Source organism: Canis aureus, chromosome 34, assembly GCF_053574225.1.
Source record: "Canis aureus isolate CA01 chromosome 34, VMU_Caureus_v.1.0, whole genome shotgun sequence".
Taxonomy (NCBI): Eukaryota; Metazoa; Chordata; class Mammalia; order Carnivora; family Canidae; genus Canis; species Canis aureus.
The window spans coordinates 28,980,994-28,994,050 of record NC_135644.1 but is presented as its reverse complement, the minus strand read 5'-3'; the positions used below and the strand labels follow the sequence as shown (position 1 = coordinate 28,994,050).

At 36.8% G+C, this 13,057-nt stretch overlaps 1 long non-coding RNA gene across 3 annotated transcripts in view; it reads right to left on the bottom strand.

Annotated features, from left to right (window-relative positions):
• Window positions 1-4,298, bottom strand: part of LOC144304456 (uncharacterized) — a 36,072-nt gene extending 31,774 nt beyond the window's left edge. Inside the window, exon 1 of one of the 3 annotated variants that reach the window (XR_013371363.1) lies at window positions 1,798-4,298. This is a non-coding gene — a long non-coding RNA (uncharacterized LOC144304456). The remainder of the gene's footprint in view (window positions 1-1,797) is intronic. The other 2 variants (XR_013371362.1, XR_013371364.1) reach the window with 2 other exon arrangements.
• Between the last annotated feature and the right edge of the window lie 8,759 nt (window positions 4,299-13,057).

Here is a 13,057-nt window from a genome sequence, read left to right as displayed (position 1 = left end):
GATGATTCAGCTAAGATTAGCTCATCAGCATCTAACAAGAAAACATATCAGTGCCTTAACAAAATTACATATATACAGCCACATAAAAAAAGACCAGAGCTGGAGCTACCATGGTGACTCCAAAGTACCATCAGGAAATCAGAATTCTCTCTTTCTCTCCTGCCTTACTCAGCAGATCACCAAGTTATCAAAGATATCAAGTAGAGATCCAATCGTTACGTTGATATTTCAACCAGTAGGAAAAGTGAAGAAGGAAAACAGGATTTGTCTCATCCTCTGAAGGCGCCTTCCAGTAAGTACCACACAACTTTTCTCCGTATATTAGATAGTCCAGAATCTATCTGCATGGCCTTCTATATCTATAATGTAGGCTGGATAACATAGAATTTATTCTTGGTAGCAATGTGTTAATCTCAAAATTAGGTTCACGTCATTAGGAAGAGTGGAAAAATAGTCTGCTGGCATGTGCCTGAATCAAGTGCCATTTTCTTAACCAGTATCATATATACCTAGTGACATGGCATAGTAGCTTCTCAATAAATCCTGGTTTGGGATCCCTGAGTGGCTCAGCGGTTTGGCGCCTGCCTGCAGCCCAGGGCATGATCCTGAAGTCCCGGGATCAAGTCCTGCATGGGGCTCCCCCAAGGAAGCCTGCTTCTCCCTCTGCCTCTCTCCCTCTATGTCTCTCATGAATAATTAAATAAAATCTTAAAAAATACTGGTTGATTTTTATTACTTTTAACTAAATGACAAATGACAGAAAATTATATCATCATTTTATTTTAGCTTATAAGTATTTTTTTTAAGTAAAATATGATCCATTTGGCCCTATGAAGTGTCATTTAGGGATCCCTCGGTGGCTCAGCTGTTTGGTGCCTGCTTTCAGCCCAGGGTGTGATCCTGGAGACCCGGAATCAAGTCCCGCATTGGGTTCCCTGGATGGAGTCTCCTTCTCCCTCTGTCTGTGTCTCTGCCTCTCTCTCTCTCTGTGTCTCTCATTAATAAATAAATAAAATCTGTAAAAAGAAAATGAAGTGCCATTTAAAGGTAACATATGTAACTATGAGAAAGATAAGAGGTAGGTATGATGCATGGCCAGTTATTTGGCATTCACTAAGAGCAATATAATTCCATCTTTAAACCCAAAATCTACATGAAGATTTTTTAAATGAATGGACTCACAAACACTCTACAAGTTTCAGACTAAGGCTTTTAATTATACATGTGGAAACAATGACCACTTAATAATAACACACATTTGGTGATAACAATTTTAATATGTAATTATGTATGAAATATATCACAATTTCAGAGGTGTTAAATATAAAAACATGCATGTTAGAATAGAAGAAATACTACAGTGTACTCACTGAAGAGAAGAACCCAATAGATGGATTAAAATATATACAATTGATGGATTAAAATAGATGCATTCAGAGAAAATAAGTGAATTGCGTAACAGATTTGAGGAAATGAAACAGAATTCAGACAAAAATGCTAGAAAATATGAGGGATTAAAGGCATGAAAAGTAGAATGAGAAAATCCACCATGTATTTCTTAACACTTCTAGAAAGAGACAAAGGGAAATTGGGAAGAAGACACATAGAAAGAAATAATGGCTGGGAATTTTCCAATATGTAAACAAATAAGCAAAAAAGAGGAGTTCTCAGGTTTGTTCTGAAAACTCACTGAGCTCTGAAATGCACAAGTTAAATACAACAAATAAGCAAGCAAACCAAAAAAACCCTAGGTTCATTATAATAGAATTTCTAATTTTAAAGACAAAGAAAGGGCACCTGGTATGGCTCAGTGGTTGAGCATCTGCCTTTGGCTCAGGGCTTGATCCTGGAGTCCTGGGTTGGGATCCAATGGAGTCCCTGCATCGGGCTCCCCGCGGGGAGCCTGCTTCTCCCTCTGCCTGTGTCTCTGCTTCTCTCTGTGTCTCTCATGAATAAATAAATAAAATCTTAAAACAAAAATAAGCTAAAGGCAAAGAGAAAACAAAAACAGTCAGGAAGAAAATATAAACTACCTAAAAGTATCTCTCTACCTAAACTGTAAACTGACAATGCCATCCAAATGAATACAGAAAGATTTTATCAGTTACATATAATTTATTAACAATTAAAATACTGGGTCATCTGGGTGTCTCAGTGGTTGAGCATTTGCCTTTGGCTCAGGACATGATCCTACTGTCCTGGGATCGAATTCCACACCAGGCTCCCCACAGGGACTCTGCTTCTCCCTCTGTCTGTATCTCTGCCCCTCTCTGTGTGTCTCTCCTGAATAAATAAATAAAATCTTTAAAAAAATTAAAATACTAAGATATACTTCAGACAGAAGGAAATTGAAACTAAAAGAAAAAAATGAAATCCAAAAAATAATGAAGAGGAAAGAAATCAACACATTAACTGGTTAATGTGAGAAGTATGTCATTGCTAACAAACTACTTCTGGTTTCTATCTAAGGTGGAGAAAACTAAAAAGTGTAGCTGTCACTCAATAAAAGAAAAAGCCAGTTAATCCTCAAAATCATAACTTTTGTTGAACGTACTAAAACTGAAGTCTCAAGTTACCACGTTGTCTGAAATCAAATGAAAGAGAGATACACCTTCATGGGGAGGTGAGGCAAGAACAGTGGGTATCTGTGGGAGCAAGAATCAGAAGAGCTTTTGTTTCAAGTAGGGAAAAGAATTCACCTAAAATCTCTAATGAATGGATAAATGATGAATGCGGGAGAGCATGAGATTACAGTCCTAGAATCCCTGGGAGCAGCAGACATAAGCGGAGTTCACATCCACTAGTGGGATCTTCTCTACTGATCTTCCGGGGTGCATAAGAAAAAGATTAGGGCAGGGCAAGAAGTTGGAAAAAAACTACCTTAAGAATTTCAGATCTGTGAGAGAGGAGAGGCTGAAGCCCCTTCAGGCCTCTTTCCTCTTAAGGAGCAAAGCTATTCAGCTACGCTAGTGAGGAACTAGCAGCAAACCTGGTCAGCCCCACGAAGTTGAGCCCCACGGAGTTGTTGAAGACCTGTGGTCCCTGGGGAAAAGTTAAGTAAAAATTCCTATTTTTTTTTCTTTTTTGAAAAAACAGAATGAAATTGTCCTAAGTGTAAACTATTGGATGTCTTGTGTCACTGTGGCACAGGTCTACCTAAGACTGGTCTGAATTGGACCAGCAGAGACCCCACCCCCAAGCAGGAGGTTAGGTAGCAGAGTTACAAGCTAGGTTGGTCTCCCCAGAGAGGGGCAAGACCTGGGATAGAGATCGTCTCTGAGATGCAAGTACCCAGAAGAGGTCTCAGAGCTCTTAAAGGAGCAATACTGAGAAACATCCTCCAGCAAACAGTCCACACTCTAAGTGCATGATTATACCAGAGAAAGAGGAAGAGGATCTGTGGCTCATCTAAGAATTAAATTGACAAACAAGATTCACAGGAGAAAACAGCCTATTTTAATTACGTACCTATGGGAGTTCCACAAAAATTTGAGACTCAAAATCACCCACACCATTCCGATTTATACACCATTCTCAACTAAGGAAGAGATAGGGGTTTGGGCCTTCTGTGGTTGTGGTATTAAATACACTGGTAGGTGAGAGAAGGAAATGTTTGGTAAACAAAATGCTCTGGGGGATCCCTGGGTGGCTCAGCAGTTTAGCACCTGCCTTTGACCCAGGGTGTGATCCTGGAGTCCTGGGATTGAGTCCCACATGGGGTTCCCTGTGTGGAGCCTGCTTCTCCCTCTGCCTGTGTCTCTGCCTCTCTCTGGGTCTCTCATGAATAAATAAATAAAATCTTAAAAAAAAAAAAAAAAAAAAAAAAAGAGAAAACAAGAGTTGCTCTGTTACCCAGGTGAGTTTTTGGGTAAAAGTTATCTTCTCTGATAATAGCTCACTTCCTGGTACAGACCTCCTTAATAATGTAAATTTCTTCATATTGCTGATTTCCCCTTCAAATGAAGAAATTTATACTGCATTATACTGCATCACAAAAATTTTAAAGGAAGTTTTTTAGACATAAAGGACTACAGTGCCATGCAGAAACAAATCCATACAAAGAAATGAAGATTTCCTGATAGTTGGGAAAATTAAAGTATTTTATCTTATTGTTTATTTACCTAAAAGAGCTGGCCTTTTGTAAATGCACTAGGAATGTATTATACTTTCTATAGAACTGCAAAAAAATACTCAGTTACATTAAAACTGGCCTAAAAAGAAAGGAGAAAATAATCAAACAAACAAAAAAACAAGTAGGAAGTTGATAGATTTAGATCCAATCATAATAGTAAATTAGATGTAAATAAGCTAAGCAAACAGATTAAAAGAAAGAGATTGTTAGATTATTAGAAGAAGGGTAGATTAACAACATGCTGAGTTCAAGAAGTATATTTTAAATATGGAAATGTAGAGAGGTTAAAAATAAAGGCATGAAAAATACTTATTGTATAAACATTTATTAAAAAAAAACTTGTAGTGATTGCGGATAGATAAAGCAGACTTTAAAATAGGACTTATTACTTAAAAATAAGATTTAGTATCTGGGATGAAGAGGGACATTCCATGACGACAAAAGGGATGAATTCACCAAGAAGGTGTAACAATCCTAAGTGTGAATGTACTGCCTCGCAAAACATCAAAACACATCAAAAAATGATAGAAATGGAGGGGGGGGATCTACAGAGAATTTCAAAATTATGTTTTGAGATATCGATACTTCTCTCTCAATAATAAATAGAAACAGTAGATAGAAAATCAGGAAAGACATAAAAGAACCGCCCCCCCCCCCCCAAAAAAAAGACAAAACCAGTATAAATCAAATTGGCCTAATAGAGAATTAAAGAGAAACAGCAGGACAGGTGTTCTTTTCAGGACCATGTGAAACATTCACCAAGGTAGCTATATGCTAGGCAATAAAATAAACTTCAAGGAAATTAATATATATTGATATCATATAGATTCTATTTTTTAATGAAAAAGGAATTAGAGTATGGAGATGCCTGGGTGGTTCTTAAGCGTCTGACTGTTGATGTCAACTCAGGTCATGATCTCAGCATTGTGAGATTGAGCCCCACCTTGGGCTCTGTCCTGGATGTGGAGCCTGCTTAAGATTCTCTCTCTCTTTCTGCCTCTGTCCCTCTCCCCCACAAAATAAGAGAGTTAAAGAGAAAATCATTAACAGAAAGATAGTGGGAAAACCCTAAGTTATTTGGAAATTAAGCAACATATCTTTTTAATTAAAAAAAAATGGGTCAGAGATCAATTCACCAGAGAAAGTAGAAACATTTTTCATTGAATGAAAATTAAAATGCATTAAAAAATACATATTACTCAGCTATTAGAAATGACAAATACCCACCATTTGCTTCAACATGGATGGAACTGGAGGGTATTATGCTGAGTGAAGTAAGCCAATCAGAAAAGGACAAACATTATATGTTCTCATTCATTTGGGGAATATAAATAATAGTGAAAGGGAATATAAGGGAAGGGAGAAGAAATGTGTGGGAAATATCAGAAAGGGAGACAGAACGTAAAGACTGCTAACTCTGGGAAACGAACTAGGGGTGGTAGAAGGGGAGGAAGGCGGGGGGTGGGAGTGAAGGGGTGATGGGCACTGGGGGTTATTCTGTATGTTAGTAAATTGAACACCAATAAAAAATAAATTTAAAAAAAAAGGAAATAAAACTCTTAAGTTAGGAAAAATGCTCAACCTTACCAAAAATCAAAGCAATGCAAATTGAAACAATAAGATAACATTTTTTGTCTACTAAATTATGAAAACATTTTAATAACAATAAATAAAACATTTAATACCCCCCCCCCAAAAAATACATATCAGGGCATCCAGGTGGCTCAGTCAGTTAAGTGTCTGCCTTCAGCTTGGGTTGTGATCTTGGGGTCCTGGGATTGAGCCCCACTTCAGGCTCTCTGCTTGGCAGAGAGTCTGCTTCTCCTACTCCCTCTGCCCTTCCTGCTCATGCATTCTCTCTCTCAAATGAATAAATAAAATCCTAAAAAAAAAAAAAAAAAAAAAAAAAAAACTTCAAAATTTAAGGGAGGCAGCTAAAGCAGTGCTTAGCAGGAAAATTAATTAAATTGAACATTATAACTATAATATGAATATTATAGAACATATTATAATTTATTATAAAATAATAATTATATATGAAATATATTATTATATAATTAGTACAAATAAAAATAGAAACTATACAATGAATTACACAAGGAGGATTTCAAATCATCTCGATCTAACATTCCACCTTAAGAAACTAGAAACAAATACTAAATACAAAGCAAGCAGAAGAAAGGAAATAATTAACATATGATTATATATCAATAAAATTGAAAACAAAACTTCAACAGAAAATGCCAAGTCAAAAGCTAGTTCTTTGAAACGTTCAATAAAATTAATAGACTTCTAGCCAGCATTGACCAAGCACAGAGAGATTGACAGAGAACAAGTGACAGAGAGAAAATGTGTCAAAATTACCAATACTGGCAATTTAACCGGGACATCCTTACAGATCTAATAGACAATAAAAAGGCAGTAAGGGAATATTATAGATAACCTTAAGCTTATAAATTCAAGAATTTTAAGGGAATGGATAAAATCCTGAAAGTCTCCATCAAAACGTAACTACAGAAGAAATATATAACCTGAACTGTTCTGTTATTTGTGGATTTGAATTTGTAGCTAAGAGTCTTCCAACAGAGAAAATATCAGGACAACATGGCTCAACCGTTAATTTCTTCCAAACATTTAAGGAAGAAATAGTATCAATCTCTTGAAAAATAGAGAAGTGACTATTTACTACTTATTTTATGACACCAGCATCACTTTGCTACGAAAAGCAAAGGCAAGAAGAAAATTGTAGACCATTATTTCTTAAGAACATACATACAAAGACACTTGACAATCTACCAGCAAATGAATCCAATAATATGTAAACAGAAAAAATATTTCATGATAAGTGGGGTTTATCCTGAAAATCCAAGGCCAGTTCAATGTCCATAAACCAATCAATTGTAAGTCACAATATCCATAGCATATAACGGAAAATACTTATCTATACAAAGTGCATCTACAAAACAACTAGAGTTAACATTATATTTCATTATTCAAATACTGCTTTTTTTTTTTTTTACCCTAAGACATGGAATAAAGAAAGGAAATCTTTTCTTACCACCGCTATTCAACATCATATTCGGGATTCTAACAATGGAATAGATAGGAAAAATGAATGAAATTCATATGGATTGGAAACAAGAAATAAATTGTCTTAATTTTTAGATTGATGGGACTTTCTAGAAAATTCCAGAGAATCTACAAAAAATTTAATGTAAATTAAGCAAAGTCATAGGATATAATGACAATATACAAAAATCAATTGCATTGCAATATATGAATAGGAAAAGAATGGGAAATTCAAGGAACTTTGGAAAAAGTACCATTTAAAATAGCATCAAAACCATGAAACACTTAAGTATAAATCTAAGATGTATGTCCAAGATCCATATCTGGAACACTGATTAAAAAATTAAATAAATGAAGAAACATTGTGGTTATAGATGAAAAGTCTCAATATTGTTAAGATGTCCATTCTGAAATTGATAGCAAAATACTAAAAGTTTTCTGAAGGCAAGAAAAATGTCTAATTGAATTGTGTCGCTTTGTATATATAAGGTCTTCAGTAAACTTCTTTTTTTCCTTAAGATTTTATTTATTTATTTGAAAAACGGAGGGGGAGAGAGAGCAAGAAAGAAAGACCACATTGGGGGGTGTGGGGATGCCCAGAGGGAGAGCAGGGAGGCCCACCAGACGCTCCAGGTCTCTGGGTCACAACCTGAGCTGAAGGCCACAGTGGACTGAGCCTCCCAGGGGCCCCAAGGTCTTCAGTAAACTGCTTGAATTAATTTAGGGACCAGGAACATACTCAGTGCTAAGAAGACATTGACAATATTAGATCACTAATGTAGTGGATCTCATGATTCGGTACCTCCTTTTTTAATAGAAATTTCTTTTTTTTAATGTGATGAAATGGTAAATGTGAGGGAAGCTACATGTAGGTTTAGTAATTTTTCTTATATTTATGATTAAATGTAATTATCAAATTGATGGAAAACAACATAATGAACAAGATACAGAACACAAATTGTAAATGACTGTAGAATTCAATTAGCATTTCTGAGATTTTAGACCTTTTTCCCAGTAAAGTCACATCATTAACATCTACAGCAATTTTCATGTCAAGCTGGAATGAGTTTTTCTTTATTTCCAAATAGGATATTTTCTTTTATGTTTATGTTTTAAAAGTGGAAAGGGAGAATAAAAATAATCTAAAAAATGGATATTGATAAAGGCTATGAAGTGAAGAAAGTCAGGGCAACGGACGCCTGGGGGCTCAGCGGTTGAGCGTCTGCGGTCGGCCCAGGGCGTGACCCCGCGTCGGGCTCCCTGCATGGAGGCTGCTTCTCCCTCTGCCAGGGTCTCGGCCTCTCTTTCTGTCTCTCATGAATAAATAAGTAAAATCTTAAAAAAAAAAAAAAAAAAAAGAAGAAGCAAGGCAAGAGTGAAATAATGCAAGTCTATCTGAGCCCTGTTCTGGCAGCCTTCTGTGAGGACGTCACACCGCGAGCAGGCCCGACGCACAGGAGGGCCCCCGTGCAGAAAGTAACCGGAAGTCGGGGGAGCGCCGGGGCCGCGCCGGCAGGAACTTGCGGACCGTCGTGCGCCTGACGAGAGGCCCGGGGGGTTGGGGCGTCCGCGCCGCTCCGCGGGCTCTTGCGTGACGTGACGTCCGACGGGGGCCGAGCGCCGCGCCGCTGACGCTCTGGCCCGGGCCAGCACGAAGTCGGGCCTAAAGTCTTTCCAGTCGCCTCCCAACGAATTTCCTTAGTTGCACCGTGAGCCCTCGAGGTTAACCCCCACACAGAAAACCGGCGACCCTCACGACGTGACGAAGTGTCCCGCTTCGCTTCAGTCAACTACAGGCCTTCGTCGCCCCCGGCCTGCCGCCCTCACGGCCTGCTCCGCCCTCAGCCGGGGCTGACTCTCCCCGAAACCGACGCTCGCTCGCCCCGTGCGCGGCCCCGCGACGGCCCGTCCCCGGCCGCGTGCGTTCTTCCGTTTCCTTCCCTGTTGCGTAACACGATCCAGGCGAATCATGACTTTCTTCGAGCTGCACCTCCTCCAGAACTGCTTACTGAACTCCGGTGTGTGCGAGGCCCTGGGCTTTTACTGGTAACGGGGAGAAAAGCCTAAGAATGTTGCCCGGCTCCTCGCACGGGGCCCTACGTAGAGTGTGACCTGAATTTAGCACCATTCTATGGACGTCTTGGTTAAGAGGAAAAAATGTTCGGAACTAAAAAAGGAAAATCAAAATAAAAGACCCCCCTCCCCCCGCCCCGGGATACAATTTGTTTTTTCTTTCTTTCTTTCTTTCTTTTCTTTCTTTCTCCCTCCCTCCCTCCCTCCCTCCCTTCCTTCCTTCCTTCCTTCCCTCCCTCCCTTCCTTCCTTCCTTTGTTCTTTCTTTCTTTCTTTCTTTCTTTCTTTCTTTCTTTCTTTCTTCTTTCTTTCTTTCTTTTTCTTTCTTCCTTCCTTCCTTCCTTCCTTCCTTCCTTCCTTCCTTCCTTCCCTCCTTCCTTCCTTCCTTCCTTCCTTCCTTCCTTCCTTCCTTCCTCTTTCTTTCTCTTTCTTTCTTTCTTTCTTTCTTTCTTTCTTTCTTTCTTTCTTTCTTTCTTTCTTCTTTCTTTCTTTCTTTCTTGTAACTTACCTTACACCTTACTTTAAAACAAAACAAAACAAAAAAAACAAAACAAAACAAAAAAAAACACCTGCAGCTAAATCTCAAAACAGATTCCAAGTATCAAATGAGGCCACGTTGAGGTGTCTGGGTGGCTCAGTGGGTGAGCATCTGCCTCCGCTCAGGGCGTGAGCCCAGGGTCCTGGGATCGAGTCCCGCATCAGGCTCCTCACAGGGAGCCTCCCTCTCTCTCTGCCTGTGTCTCTGCCTCTCTCTCTCTGTGTGTCTCTCATGAATAAATAAATAACATCTTTAAGAAAAAAAATGAGGCAGTGTCATATGCCAGAGTGTCATTTGAATTCTTATTTTACTCTGGGAGAATGCAAAGGCTTTAAAGAATAGATTAGAAGAAAATCACTGGTGTCTTTTTACCTCAGCAACAAATACAAACACGATAACAAAAAGTTTCCTTTTCTTCCTCACATATCTGCCTGAGCATTTTCTAATGCAAAGGTTGTATTCAATATACTTTTATTTTTCCAACTCGAGGAAGAATTTTTTTAATGATCTTGACAGTATAGGCGGTACTAGATTTCTCCACTGTGTGTGATATTTGTTGAGTTCTACTATATATAAGACGTTTCATGAACTCATTTCCCATGCATTGACTCCCTGTCAATAGTGATCAGCATCAATATTTCATTCATTGATTAGTGTCATTTCTCTCTATATATATTTTCCCTTTAAAATTTCATGGTTTTCTAGAAACCATGCACATGATTTCTAGAACCTGCACATGATTATTATTTTGAATATTCAGATTTTCTTTTCGCTATGGCAGAAACATTTTCACTATATTTCTATATGGTTATTGCTTTCATTAAGAAACTCTTAATTTTTGAATATTTATTTTTTTACTTGTCATCTTATTGAACTCTCTTAATTGGTATAACAATTGTTTAGTGGATTTACTTTGCTAAAATAAGAATTATCTTCTCTGCAAATAATGATAATTCTTTCCCTTATTATAGCTTTTTTCTTTTTCTTTGATGTATTGGTAAGATATTAAACAACAGATATGGGAATATAAAGATTATGAATTTTAACAGGAATTGCACTTATGTTTTGTCATTATAGGAAATGTTGTCTGATATAAGCAAATAATAATAATGAGCTATTGTGCCAAGTGTTAGAAAACCCATGGTTTAAAATAAACTAATATTTAGAGCTCAAATTTGACGAGTCATAGCTTTATAGAACAGTAGCATTTTTGTATAATTAGAAAAGCATTTCAAATATTTCTGATAACCTTCTTAGCATATATTGAGGAGTTAATATATTTCTCCCTTTTGAACTATCGATGTGAAAAACCATATACATAGATATTAGAATATTGAATTATTTTTTCTTTTTTAGAAAATAGCACATTTAGCAGTTTTATCAGTTTTGAGACTCTATTTGATGATATTCTTCTAATATCATACTTATGATATTTTGAGTCAGACTACAGGGATTCATAGTTTAAGCCTTGAAAAATCTGAATTTGTATCCCATTGGCATCTTAGGTTAGTTTGTAATCTTAGGCAACTGGTCCAAACCAGCTCAGCCTTAGTACTTTTGGTGTAATGTGGAGATAATAAAATAACCTACGCTTTCAGATGGTTGAGCGTGTTAAATGGTATAATGCATGTACAGTCCTTAGCATAGAAGCTAGAATGCTCAATAAACATATAGTTATAAATGGTACTTGTCAGTCTTTCCCCCCACCTTTCTTTCCCCGATCAGATTTTTTTATATTAAGGCCATAAAAGCATCTTAAAATTAATTAATGAACTCCTTTCAATAAGGCTATAGAATATGCAGGACCTAACTGACATGTAGATTATTTATTCCTTAAAAATCAGCCACAAATCACCTCATGAAAACATCTAAAATCAGTATAATTTCTGAATATAATTATTTGCAAATTCAAATATTTGTCAATTTCTTCTAAGGCAATTTATGTACTCATTCTCTCAGATTAATTTTGATAATTTATATTTTCTCAACTTCATTAATTCCTTATAGCTTGCTACATTTATTAGCATGTAGTTACAAGTTAATTGTTTAAAATCACTTTCATATATAGTAATAATCTTTTTTACGTGCCTAAATCACATGCTTGTAAATATTTTTGCCATTTTTTTTTCTTAATGATATTTATCCATGTACTATATAGCTACATGTTGGGCACATTTATGTCTATAATTATTTTTTCTCTTTTTATCTGATTTGGTAGTTTCATTTTTCCATAATTAATTTCTTCTTCTTATTTTTTAGAGTTTTTCTGCCTAACTCTATGGATTGGATGTTTAATTGATTATTTTCTAGTTATGCTTTTTAAAAATGATAGCATTTTTGCTCACGAGGTAAACCTTTGAGACAATGGTCATAAGTTTTCATAGAAAACATGCTCATTATAGTTATTTTCCAAATACCTCTTAGTTGTAATTTTGATTTCTTTCTGTTCAAAGTTTCAAGTAGAATTGGTCATTTTAATTAAGTAGCTAGATTTTCCTTTGCTGCTTAAAGTTTAGTTTATAATTTCCAAACCTTTGCATGATGATAAAAGAATGTGAGTAATGTAATTCCTTTATAGGATTACACGTGAAAAGGAAAAGCAGAAAACATGCTCATTGTAGAATGGATCAGTACTATATAAAATGAGAAAGTCCTTCATCTCCTCATAACCATGAAGAATATTTGTAGATTGAGTTTCCTGCAATTGGATGTTAATACAGACTTTCTTAGGGATCCACACCTGTGGAAGAGAAGGTGGGAGGCAGGACTGAGAGAAATGGAACTGCCATGAAAATTTTAAACACCTCAGGTAACTCCATGTGGAACACTGGAGCATACATGACACACCCCAGCTGTCCTGTGTGGTATCAAAAGGGCTGCCCTGAAACCCTCTTCTTCATCAGCTGTGGGATATGAGTCACCCAAAGAAGTGTGAGCCCTGAGGAGTTGGTCTTCTCTGCAGTTGAGGTAAACCCTGAAAGAGCTGACAGCTAGAGACTGTGGGAAGAGGCTATAAGTCCTTCCAAAGGGACATGGGAATTGTGGCTAGCTCAGTGTATAACATATATATATATTTTTTGATACCAGCTTGGAATGTTTTATCAAAAATTTTTGTATATATTTTTATCTACATCTTATTTTTTAGTTAAATGATCTCTGGATATTATATAGTGTATTATATATAATATTATGTATATTATCTATACTATATTTAGCACACATTTACTCTTTTGATCCTTTACAAAT